Source organism: Callithrix jacchus, chromosome 21, assembly GCF_049354715.1.
Source record: "Callithrix jacchus isolate 240 chromosome 21, calJac240_pri, whole genome shotgun sequence".
Classification (NCBI taxonomy): Eukaryota; Metazoa; Chordata; class Mammalia; order Primates; family Cebidae; genus Callithrix; species Callithrix jacchus.
Genome location: NC_133522.1, coordinates 34,384,828 through 34,398,587, shown reverse-complemented (window position 1 = coordinate 34,398,587; position 13,760 = coordinate 34,384,828). Strand labels below are relative to the sequence as shown.

The 13,760-nt window shown below is 35.5% G+C and overlaps 1 pseudogene; it reads left to right on the top strand.

Moving 5' to 3' along the window:
- The first annotated feature begins 1,614 nt into the window (after nt 1-1,614).
- LOC144580704 (L-lactate dehydrogenase B chain-like) lies at nt 1,615-13,491 on the top strand (annotated as a pseudogene).
- The last annotated feature ends 269 nt before the right edge of the window (nt 13,492-13,760 follow it).

Below are 13,760 nucleotides of genomic sequence, written 5' to 3'. Positions count from 1 at the left end.
GAAACAATGTATTGTGTATTCCTAGCACTTTCTACTGTAAGAAAGAGACACATGAATAGGTTAATGATTCTTTATTAGTAGTAGGTCCTTTTTCTGTTTAATTTTTAATCCTCTGATTAAAAGTTGTATTTTAACAAAAGTTTGAAAGTTTTCTTCTATTAATTATCTGAGTTCAAAAAACCACAAACAATTATTCCTACCTCTTAAAAGTTATATATATATATATAATAAGCTTCTTGCTTGTATTGTTATTACTATTTTAAAACAAAGAGTATAATATAACCTGTATAACTCAGAGTATCAACTTAGCGACTTAGTAATTCTGATGTGCATATATATTCTAAATTTTATACATATATATTTAAAATAAAATGAGATTTAAACCGAGTAACATGTGGTTGCAATTAAAGATTTGTTGTTTGGTTTTACAAACCTTGGTAAAAATCCTGAGGAATGAGTCCTAACTCTGGCCCAGGTACAACTTAAGTAACCAGCTTCCATAATCAGTACTTGCAAACTTGGAAGAAAATAAACAGGGGGAGGAGCACAGCTGATTATTCTAGAATTCTGATTCAGAGTTACAGCTTCCAAGTTTGATTAAGTACTCGCAGTTTCCCAGAAGCAAGCAGGTATTCCGGTTTTGCAGAACACAAGGTGGCAGAGTTGTTCTTTTAAAATCACTAATCTTCAAATAACATTTAGAAAAACTTCTAAAGAGCAATACATAGTAAGGAAATTGTTGAAACTCTAAATTCCCACAAACATTAAGGTGATATTATACATAATGAAACAAAATATTTATTGTGAAAAGCTCATTATGCTAGCTTTTTGGAAATCTCATAAAGATAAGTGAAAATATTGATTAACAATTAAAAATGTCTTTAGTAAGTTACTATAGCATCATTTAGTGAATTCTTTATAATTTAACAGCGACTTCTACATTTTAACAAGTTACAATAGTGGTTTTAATATTCAAATTTAGAAAGGATACGCTCAGCAGATATCATTTTAACATATTGTTTCAGGTGAAATTTTAGCCAAAGGCTAGAATGTGTGTTGACATCGGATGTTCTCATCTAAAAAATTAAACTTTATTTATCACGCAAATATGTTAAAACACCATATAGTCATAGAAGGGATAGCAACAAAATACGATGTGAAGATCATATGCCTTTGAAAGGCCAGTATTTAGGAATTAATGTAACTATAATAAAATTATTCTAGTGGATATAACACAATAATATTTTATTGAATTTATCTCAAAGTGCTAAATTATTAGGTTCTTTATTAGACACTGCCACCTGCAAAATAAGCATTTTTATATTGTAGCCGAGATTGTTGGAAACTTTAGGATTAACAGAATTCCAAAAAATTGGTGAACGATTAAACAACTATAGACAGCCCCTATTTCAATTAATAGTGGGTGTTTATAAAAATTCAATTAGAAGTATAATGTCTGTAAGTAGAAAAATAGACTTAGAGACTCTAAAGAGAGTTAAATTTCTGAGATCTGAAAAATGCTATTACATTCTTAATTTTGGAGTGGAAGAAGGTAGTGTCCCTCAGGACTGGGCCATCCATTGGGTGAATGAGAGCACCTGGGTGTACCAGGAGTCAGCTTCAGTGGAGGGGATCAACATACCAATCACTGATTCCTGGGGAAATCCAGTGGGACATTTATTCTTTCTCAGTGAACAGCTGCTCCCTTGAGCTCCAGCCTCTCCAATGGGCAAAGGGAGTGAGGGCAGCTCCAAATGTCTTACTGTCAGCAACAGGTTACCTACTTTACACAGAGCAGGATAACAGAAAGATAGCATGTGTATCCACCTCTACCCTGCAGCCTGATTAGTGAGTTTGGGCCTGTTTTGATCACTTTCTTACATGAAGAGGAGATTACTTTTGACAGCTTCTTTGCTTCTTACCATTATGGCAGTTCCACCTTTATCCCGGAGGAAACAGGTTGAGGGGATTTTGAAGTAGGAAAAAGGACAGCAGCTTCTAGTGTCCCACACGAGCAAGAGAATTTCAGGTGCGTTGGTGGGTCCTTTGTAGACCACGTGGAGAGAAAGGTCCTTGCATTTGACATTGGTCTTTGTTCACAAATACTGTCAAATGCTCTGGTGTGGGGGGAATTCCACTCCTCAATCCCAGCCCCTCATCCTCAGCCACATGAGACAGAAATAATGGGTTTGCTCGAATTTGTCAATAATCAGATATTGTCTTAAGAAATAAAACTGTATGTACTTTGAAAAATGGACTTAGATTTGCCAATGCACAATTTATATTCAACAACAAAGTCAGAATATCTGAAAGCTAGATTTAGAGTAATCGATATATGAGAACTGTATGTGGACAGTCATATATAGAAAAGTGGCAGCTGATTTTTTTTCCTCTCTTTTGAGATGAGGTCTTGCTCTGTCACTCAGGCTGGAGTGCAGTGGTGCTGTGACAGTTCACTTGAGCCTCAATCTGGGCTTAAGCGGTCCTCCCACCTCAGCCATCTGAATCACTGGAACTACAGGTGCATGCCACCATGCCTGACTAATTTTTATTTTTTTTTAAAGAGAGAAGATGGTGACTCCCTATGTTTCCCAGTCTATTCTCAAACACCTGGGCTCAAGGGATTTTTCAGTCTTGGCCTTTCAAAGTTCTGGGATTACAAGTGTGAGCCACCATACCAGGCTCATTTCTTTTGTATGTATAAGAGGTTATGTATTTATACAGAACAACGTCCCATTTGGCCACTTTGGTGTGGGAGATGTAAAGGACATGTGTGAGGGGAAAAGGAGCTCAAATTTACTGAGGGTATACCATGTTCTATGCAATGTGGTCGTTTTTGTATTCCCTTTATGTTAGGGTAGCTTCACAATAATAATTTTATAAGGCAGAAACACCAATCATGAAGCCCACAAGCCCGTACTAACTTTTGTCTCTTTTTTCCATATTCAGAAACATTTAAACAGCATTTATTGCAAGCCTCTTCTATGGTCACTCATACTGATTGCATAAAAGTCATGATCTCATTCATGTGTGGGTTTTACACAAAGGAATATGTCATTAGCAGAATTTCTCATCAGTGGCTGATGGGAAAATGATTTCTGATGAGAAAGGGAAGAGTTGGCCAGGGTAACACCAATGTTACTGCAGGCATGAGTAAGAGTATCATGTTCTCACATTAAGTTTTCTAACAGAATCTCTACTATCCTACAGATCAATAATTAACATGACACAATTTGACTTATGCTAGTAGCCTGTCAATTTAGTTTGAAAGATAAATGAACTTTATTTCTTCTTTCTTTTTGAGAGAGTATGCATTCTTCAACCTCTGACTATTACGAAGTATTTGAAGAACCTCCTTACATCCTAATTGTGCAACTCAAAAATTCTCAGCTTCCCATTTTATCCATGAGTAAATGTGTGTACAGTTGGTGTTCCAATACCCATAACAGTTCAGTAGACCACAGACATTTAAGAGATGAAATAAACAGAATTTTATGTATTATGGATGTTTTATTTTGATTTATAATTACCAAAAAGTCTCAAGATATGTAAAGCTACTTTCAAAATTTAATCCAGTTCAAAACTATAACATCTCTGTTTAAGACTAAACATCTTGATGAATTACGTTTGTTAGATTTTATAGTTGTAAGGAAGAAAAATGGTCACCAAAGATCCTTAGCAAACACTCTTTAAGTCATTGAGATATAACTTATTCCTTGGTATATTGCCAGAGTTTTCCTCCAAAACAAGCATGTATTTCAAAATAAAAGAGAGGTACATTATAAATTATAATAAAAATGAAAACATTTGAAGAAAATGTCCTGAGGCCTGAACTCAAATATACTAATTAGTGTTTTATCAGTTCAATATGTTTTGCCAAAAACAATCTTCTGCGTGATTTTAGTGTTGTTTTTCAGTGAAGATCAGTTTTTGGATGTCTTTCATGAGGGACTAGAAGGCAAAACAAAGAAAATAGAATAGTTATTTGTGTCTGACATGACAATGCACAAGACTATTGTTTCACCTCAAAGCAGACAATGTACACAGCTTTTTGTACAATTCTAAATGGAGAAGATCATGCATGTTTATTTCAGCTTGAATTTACATAAAAACCATTTTAATAATCCACCATGGCAACTAAATTCAACAGTTTCTTCTGGAAACACAGGTCCTTCTCAGCAGAGCTGGCACCAGAGGAGACACACGCAGCTGGCATCGTCTTCTCAACACAACTGTTACAGCAGTCTCTAGACCCTTCTCTCTCCTGTGCAAAATGACAATTCTTAAGGAAAATCTCATTGCACCAGTTGCGGAAGAAGAGGCAACAGTCCCAAACACTCTATCACTGTAGTGAGTGTTGGGACATGTTGGTATGGCATGTGCTATCAGCATTCTGGGAAAGTCTCTGGCTGATGAACTTGCTCTTGTGGATGTTTTGGAAGATAAGCTTACAGGACAAATGATGGATCTGCAGCATGGGAGCTTATTTCTTTAGATGCCTAAAATTGTGGCAGATAGAGATTATTCTGTGACTGCCAGTTTTAAGATTGTAGTGGCAACTGCAGGAGTCCATCAGCAAGAAGGGGAGAGTCGTCTCAATATGGTGCAGAGAAACGTTAATGTCTTCAAATTCATTATTACTAAGATCATCAAGTACAGTCCTGATTGCATCATAATTGTAGTTTCCAACCCAGTGGACATTCTTACAGATGTAACCTGAAAACTAAGTGTATTATCCAAATACCGTGTGATTAAAAGTGGATATAATCTGTATTCTGATAGATTTTGCTACCTTAAGGCTGAAAAACTGGACATTCATCCCAGCAGCTGCCACGGATGGATTTTGGGAGAACATGGAGACTCAAGTGTGGCTGTGTAGAGTGACATTAATGTGGCAGATGTTTTTTTTACAGGAATGGAATTCAGAAATGGGAACTGACAATGATAGCGAAAATTGGAAGGAAGTGCATAAGATGGTGGTTGAAAGTGCCTACGAAGTCATCAAAAGGATATGCCAACAGGACTATCGGATTAAGTGTGGCTGATCTTATTGAATCCATGTTGAAAAATCTACCTAAGATTTATCTTGTATCAACAATGGTCAAAGGGATGTATGGCATTGAGAGGGAAGTCTTTCTGAGCCTTCCATGTATCCTCAATGCCCAGGGATTAACCTGCATTATTAATCAGAAGCTAAAGGTTGATGAGGTTGTTCAGCTCAAGAAAAGTGCGGATACCCTGTGGGATATCCAGAAAGACCTAAAAGACCTGTGACTACTGAGTGGGGCTGTAATTTAAAAACTACAATGTGATTAACTCTGCCCCTTTAGTTTTCACTCACGTGCATGGATCACAGTTTGTTCTGATCTTCTTCAACACGTGAATTTGAGCTCACAGAATCAAAGCCTATGCCTGGTATAATGCTTGCAGTATGAGTTCTTGAACAAATAAAATTAACTATTTTAGTGTGCTTCTAAAAAAAAAAAAAAAAAAGAAACACCAGTCCTTCTCTATTCTATCTAGCTTATCTAATTCAGAATACTGGTATGTAATTATGAATATGAAAAAAATAAGCATGCAATCAAGACACATATGGGCAAGAAGTACAGAGAGAAAAAAGAAAGAAAGCTCAAAAAATGTTGTGAAGGTAATTCAAGAGAGAAGGTCTTTGTTTTGGTGCAATCCCTGTTAAAGTATTTAGGAGATAAGGAAGTATGATAGCTGCATTTGCTCTCAAAGGTTGAGATTTCTATGTCTGTATTATTTCATATGCGTAGAGATAGAGGAAAGGGGAAGAGGAAGGAAATACAGTATATGTGAGAAATTTTGGCAAAATGTTAATACTTGTTTAATATAGCTATGAGTGTAAGTGAGTTTTATGCAAATATTTAAAAACTTTCCAGCAATTTAAAATGTATTTTAAAATAAAATATCAAACAATGCATAAAAATGGTGGCATGAAGGAAAACCAGTAATATTTGAGTAGGAAACATACGTTATTTAGCATTTAGATGCTTTTGACGTTCTATTTCTTCAGGGGTAATAGATGATAGTTTAAAACTCTTTTTTTCTTTCATCAGGGAACATCTGATATCAAATACAATAAACAGCAATATAAAGCAAATAAATATGAAGCTAATACGATTGAACTAGAAACATGAGGAATTTAGCTTCTCCTCACCTCTTCTTTAACCTCACTGTTGGTCTCTGGCTTAGTCACCTTGGCTGCCATAACAAAATACTGTAGACTAGATGGCTTAAACAACAAAAATGTATTTTTTTCATTGTTCTGGAGACTTAGGAGTCCCACACAGAGGTTATGGAAAGGGTCTCTTTCTGGTTTCTAGATAGTCCCTTCTTTCTGTGTCCTCATATGGCTTTTCCTTGGTGCAGGGAGACCTCCCTAACATCTCTTCTCATAAGGAAGTTAGCCATATTGGGTTAGGGACCTACCCTTCTGACTTCATTTAAGCCTAATTATTTCTTTAGAGACTCCATCTCTAAAGACAGCCATACTAGGGATTAGAGCTTCAACACATAAATTTTGGGAGGCACACAATCATTCAGTTAATAAGATTCTCTGAGTCAGGTTCAGAGAAATAGCGTTTTCAGGAAACAGAAAAGCAATGTTTTATGCTGTATGCTAAATTGTTTTATGGCTTACAGTATAATTAAACGGTATGATTTTCCTAACTCTAACTCATACTTAACTCAGCAAAGCATCATGTTATATTTTATTGAGATGATTTTTTTCTCAAGTTTGTAGCAAGTGAAGCACATCAAATGATGTCCTTGTTCTTTTTTTTACAACTCTACTCAGTTAATTTTCTCAGTGTTGATTCCACTAATATTCTGTTTAGTGTTAATACTATGGTCTTATAGACATTATGCAATGTGAGTCTAAAACTTGAAAACAATAAATTACAATTAAGTTGGTAATTTATTAACACAACAGTGTCCAGTGGATGACGGAATTATGTCTTCTGTTCCACAGCACCACTGAGACAACCCCATTGACATTCACTGGACAATGATCCAATCCGTTATCCTTCCTGACTCTCCTCCATGTTCTCAAAATCTTGACCCATTTTAACTTCCTTCATGTTTTTACCATGGCTGTTTTTTTCTTGGTTCGTTCTAGAGTTTCTAAGTGCTTTTATTTTGATTTGTTTTTTTTTTTTTTTGTTAGAAAAGGAAACATAGGTTTTCTTTGTTGTGTCCCCAATATCATCTATCTTTTTACTCATTCTGTTGCCTAAAATCCAGTCCATTTTTCCTCTAAAAGGTTACTGGCTTCCTATTCTAATTTGGAGGAGTAGCTTGATATGTGGACCATAATTGCTTATGCAGATGTTTGTTTTACTTGGAGTTCATGATTGATTTCTTTTATTTTCTTTCAGGTTTGATCATATCCTTGATTTTAAATCTTCTTTCTGTCATGTAAACCTATTCTTTATCTGCACTTAATCTCAAATCTCCTGTTCTTTTGCCTGGAGATCTTCGTACTAAAGTCTATGTCCTAATTTAGCTGAGCTTGTGGCTTTCTGATTTCAATCAGTGAAGCATAGTCACCATAGAAGAAAGAACATTATTGGAATCAAAACATATATTATTGGGAGCTGGGAAAGAAGTCCACGGAAGGCTGTTGTGACTGCATCTGGCAGTGGGTCTGAAGTTGCTATAGATAGTCAAGGCTGGTAGTTCATAAAAAATGTTAGGCATGGAGTAGGAGACACAGCAAGGACAAATTGGAATCCATAAGGAGAAACTGGAAACAGTGTCTGAATCTTACCTCCTCCAATCTTGATGATATGAGTGTTCTGTGTTAGGAACAGCTAGCTATTCTGTACCTGGGAGCAACAATTAACCTGAAGCTCTAGCAGGATCTGAAAGAGCTGTAGGTCTGGCTGCTTCCGCATACCTAGCAGGTCAGTATAACAATGTGTGCGAGCTACAGAGGAACCTGGTACCCTACAATGACCTGTAGAGAGTATAGCCATTGTTTCACATTTGTCATTCCAGTCTTACGCAGTTTCTCTTTTGGCTCACCCTAAAACAGAAATACATAGAAAATAGAATTATGGAAGACCTAGTTTTAGTTTAACTAAATCGACATTTTATAGAAGCTGCCATAGTCTACCCCTTGTCAACCTGACATTCATAACGACATAGCAAAATCATGTTTCTGCCTTATAACTGAACAGATACTAACTAACTGTCTCACCAGAAGAGAGCACAAAGTCCTTTTGGCTGTCTTTGGGTAAAACTCTTTCCTTTTCTAGCTGAGACACATTTCCTCCTGGTTACCTTGGAGTTCAAATATTGAAATATCAAGTTAATTACTATTAAACATTTTCTAATAGTATGGAAATGGGGGCTAGAAGTTTAAAATATCAGTGTATGTAGACACAAATATATTCATGTCTAAATAATATTTATACCACCATAGTTCTCATTTCGACAACATATCATGTTTTCATTGCACACTTGGAAAAAATATTGTAATCTTCCTTACCAGAACATATGCTCTGTGAAAGGAGGGATTAATTCTGAATTACTTACTCCTCTGTCTCTAGTTCTGAGCACAGTGACAAACACAGAGCAAACATTAAATTAGTATTTAATTAGTATTCAATAAATGCAGGCCAATGTGTGTGTGTGTATCTGTGTTTGTATGTGTGCATATGTATGTGTGCATGCATGCACATGCCATACCAAAATGATCCTGGGTGTTTTAATAAGAACATCTTCCAAGGTGAATGCTTCTTGAGGAAATTTATCTAGAATAAAGATATCATTTCACATATTACTCCCCTTCATGTGCGCTAACAAATGTCTCCTCTCGCTCTTTTGTGCTAGTTCAGTCTCCAGCTACATCCACTTGGAGTTTTGCTGTTTAAGGGTTTCATTACCACTTTGGTATGAATTCTTCTTTATAAGTATTTTCTTTCTTTTGTTCCTTAGAGCTACGCTGTGAGTTACTCAGAGCAGCTATTTTTACTGTTTTAATTTACAAATAAGGAAAGCGAGACTCAGAAAAATTGTAATGCATTGTGGTGTCAGTGGTAGTAAGACCTCAAACGTGTAACTTGTTACTCTGAGTCCAGCGCTCCTACTATTAAGACATGCTGGTATTTAAAAATGTAAAGTGGGTAGTAATAGACTGAACTTGAATAATAAACTGATGGAAACATCAAATGAATTTCCTCTTCTTATAGCTATGGTTTTGAAACCACATAATATTTCTCTGGGGACAAATTAAATGTAGGGTTTTCTGCTTTAGTTCAGTCTTAACGAATTATGATTAGTGGAATAAAAAGTTATCAGTATTACTGAAAGCGTTTCTTGACATTAGGTTTAACCTGCTTTGGTATTGTAAACTGTTTTTGATATTTGGTCTTTATTGTATAGAATTTGGCTCTGTTTTTCAGGCCTCTATATCACTTACTGGTCTGTGAGTATGTGCTCCAGGGCCCCTCCCTTGAATCTCTGTGGTTTAGAAAACCGAAAGTGGCGTCTCATTTACCCTACTCAGAGACCTGCTTCATAATTTTGAAATTCTGATGACATGGGTACAACCATGAAAAAGAGAACGGCCACATGCTTTTGGTTTGCCAAGCTCTTACCCAAACCAAGTGTTCAGTCTGCAAAGAGATACTTTTAAAGTGCCAACACAGTCATTTTTAATTAGTGGACATTGTCAGGAAAGCAAAGTTTCCCATTTCTTTGGGTGTGAAGTTGCATATTAATATGTTTTAGTTTCTTCTAAAAAAGAAAAAAAAATCCATTTTAGCAATAAAATGTAGGATTAACTTAAGCTTCAAATTCTGATATTCAGATTATTCTTTGGGAACAAGTCATCATTGTATTAAACCTGTTTCTCATTACAAAGTGAGTATCTGTTACCTGAATAAATACCTTTAAGGTCTTTTTGCATGTAATTTAAGTCATGCCTTGCCGTGAGCCAGGGTACCACACATTAACAGATTATCCAAAGGAGCTCAGAAACAGCAATGATTAAGAAATTTTAAGTAGATTTGTAGCATAGTAATGGATCTTTAATTCTTTAATTTTACTTACCATCTCCACAAAGAAGTTTTGAGATTGACTTTGACTTCATATATTTCCCTATTTTCAAAATTACATAAATGGATCTTTTTTTTAACTACTTAGAGAACACCCACTCATAATAACTTTCAGAAACATAACAGTAGAGGGAAATTCTACATTTGCTAAAGAATATCTACAAATAGCTTACATATAATATCATATTTAATGGCAAAATACTACATTTTTGACACCTAAAATTAGAAACCGACAAGGATGTTCATTTTCACCATCAGTATCCCACATAGTGCTGGAAAATCTAGCTAACACAATAAAACAAGCAAAGAAAATAATAGGCATGCAGATAGGAAAAGAATAAATAAAATCCTTCTTATTTACAAATTACATGATGGTCATGGTCTACATGGAAAATCCCAAGTAATCCTCCCCCATCCTATAAAAAAGACCAAAATCTCAGAGAACTAAAATAGGAGTTCAAAGTTATAAAATTTAAAAAGACAAATTAATTATATTTCTGCATATTAGCAATAAAAACTTGGATTAAGAATACAGTGCCATTACAACTGCTCAAAAAATGAAATGAAATACTTATTTATAAACGGAACAAAACATCTATAAGACTTACATGCTAAAAAATAGAAAACACTGATGAAAAAAATCAGTGAATATCTAAATAAATGGAGAGACATATTCTGTTTCATGGATTCATAGGCTCATGTGTTTGTGGAACTCCACATAGTGAAGATACCAGTTCTCCCTATATTGATATACAGCTTAAGTAAGATCTCTACCAAAATCCCAGTAATGTTTCTTTTAGATCAGGAGAACATGTGCAGGTTTGTTCTGTAGGTAAATTGCATATCACAGGGGCTTGGTGTGCAGATTATTTCATCATCCAGGTAATAAGCATAGTGTCTAATAGGTAGTTCTTCAATCTCAACCATCCTTTCTTCCTCCACCTCAATATTAAACTCAGCCCTAGACCCTCCTTTCTTCCACAAACACTGATTCGGAAACAATTTACAGGTTAATTTCCTTTGTGAGAAATCCGAAACTAATTAAAGGCTCCTGCACCTTGGGAGAACGTGAAACCACAGTTACCAAAGCTGGTAGGGATATCTGGGACATTGTTTCACTGGAGATTGTGACCCCACTGTAGCACCACACGATCAAGAAGAGACACTTTAGCTTCCAGATTCATCTTAGGGAAGGAAGGTGTTGATTCAAGTGTTCAGCACCCCAACTGTTTTGAGTGGATTCCCCAGAGAACTGACTTATGTATTCCCAGTTTTGGAGCTCTGACAGGTTCTATGCAGTCTATCCATTTGGGGGAGAAAAGAGGCAGTGGTGCTGGATGGTAGACACCATTGATCCCATCCCCACTTCTCAGCATAGAGCAAAAGGCAAAAATGTAATCCCAGCTCTCTCAGTTTCTATATGGAGAGAGGGTTAATCCCTGTGCTCAGTACCCAAGAGTCTCCAGGGATTACCAAAAAATTAGCATCTGCCTAGCTAGTATTAAAGCTGTGCTGAGGCCAGCAAAATCAACTTGCCTTGGGAAGAATGGAGGATGGTGGCTTGGGCTGATAGATATTATAGCTTCTCTCTGGCCCAGCAAAGAGTGAGCTGACAATAAGCACAGCTGCCTGTCTCTTCCTGTGGAGGGAAAGAATAGATAGAGGCTCCCAGAATCTCTGGTTATGCTCATTTATAAGTGTCTTCTTCAGAATGATGTCAGTCTGTAAGACTGGAACAGTTGCCTGCTGTGTCTAAAGCACAGACACCAACACAGAGAATCAAGTAAAACAAATAACTAGTCAAATGATACTCAAAAATAAATAAATAAATAAACAAACAAGAAGGAACAAGGGAACAAGATACGTCTGTAGAAACTGACCCTAATGAAATGTAGTTATGTAATTTACCTGACATAGAATTAATCTAAAAAAAACCCAGTAATTAAGATGCCCACTGAGACTGAGAGAACAATGCATTAATAAAGTGAAAATTTCATTAAAGGGATATAAAATAAAAGAGTTCCAATCGAAATCATGACATTTAACATAATAAATGAATGAAAAACTTCACTAGAGTGGTTCAAAAACAGACTATATCAAACAGAATAAAAGCTCAGCAAATTTGAGGACAGATAATTGGATATTAATAGTCAGAGGAACAAAAATATAACAATGAAATATAGCGAAACAAGTTTGAAAGATTTAAGGAACATCGTCTAAATGTATGCATTAGGAAAGTCCTCAGAGAAAAAGAAGAAAGATCAGAAAGCCTATTCAAAGTATTGGCTAAAAACTCCTCAAATCTGAGGAAGAAGATGATCATCTTTATCCAGGGCTATAAGAAGACTCTAAATAGATGAAACCCAAACTGTCCACACTGAGACACATAACAATCGGATTGTAAGAAGTCAAAAACAAAGAATTTTGAAAGTAGCAAGAAAAAAGGACATGTTTATTTATAAGAGAATCTCTATATATACAAAATTAATCCAAAATGGCTACATACAGATGTGGTACACTTATATAATATTTTTGAAATAGTAAAATGTATAACAACAGAGAACATATTAGTGATTGTCATGAGTTGCAAAATGGCAGTGATAAGTGGGTGTGGCCATAAAGAGGCACCATCAGAAATCATTGTGGTAAAGAAAATATTTGGCATCTTACTTGTGTCAATGTCAAATTCTGGTTATGATATGAAACTACAGTCTTGCAAGATGTTATTATTACAGGAATATGGACAAAGGGTACATGGAGTGTTTCTATTATTATTTTCAACTTCAGTGAATCTATAATTTTTTTTAAATAAGAATTTTAGTTTTAAAATGTCAGTGTAGCTTATTATGGTAATATGTGGTTATCTAAGTCCTTTTGGTGCTGTTATAACAAAATACCTGTGACTTGGCAATTTATAAAAAACAGAAATTTATTTCTCACATTTCTGGAGGTTGGACAGGCCAAGATCAAGCCACAGGTGTGTTGTGAGAGACTTCTCACTGTGACTTTTCATAGGAGAAAGGCATAAAAGGGAACAAATGCTGTTCTACACATGGCAAAATAGCAAAAGAGGCAGAATGCATTTGCACAAGTCCTTTCAATAGCAGCATTATTTAATTCATGAGGGCAGACCCATTCTGATTGAAGCACCTTCTATTAAGCTCCATCTCTCAATATTATTGAATTGGAAGCTAAGTTTCAATGTACATTTTTAGAGGTAACAAAGACATTCAGACCAAGGCAGTGGTTAAAACACAATAGTTAAAAACAAATCAGAATGCCATGAGCTTAGGGCCATGTCTGTTTTATCAGAACTCAATATGCAGTCTTTATTTAGCAGAATGCTTATAAAAGTTGTCAAATCAGTGTTTGAGTATAATGGACAAATAAATGAATCTATAAGACATCCTGACTACTGATGACCTATTTTATGTGTCTATTTGCTTGGTCCTGAATTTCTCCTATTTAATCATGTTGTATATGTGCCCAGTGTCCTCACATTTTTCATAGGATAAAAATATAGCATTATTTTACATTGCTTCTTCTGGTAAAAATATATTATGATATATCTCAGGTATATGTATATTCTTGTTGACTTGGCTATGTAGTATTGTCAATTTGCCTCCACGTACTTTGGGACTCTGTTGTTAGATGCATATATGTTTATAATTGTTA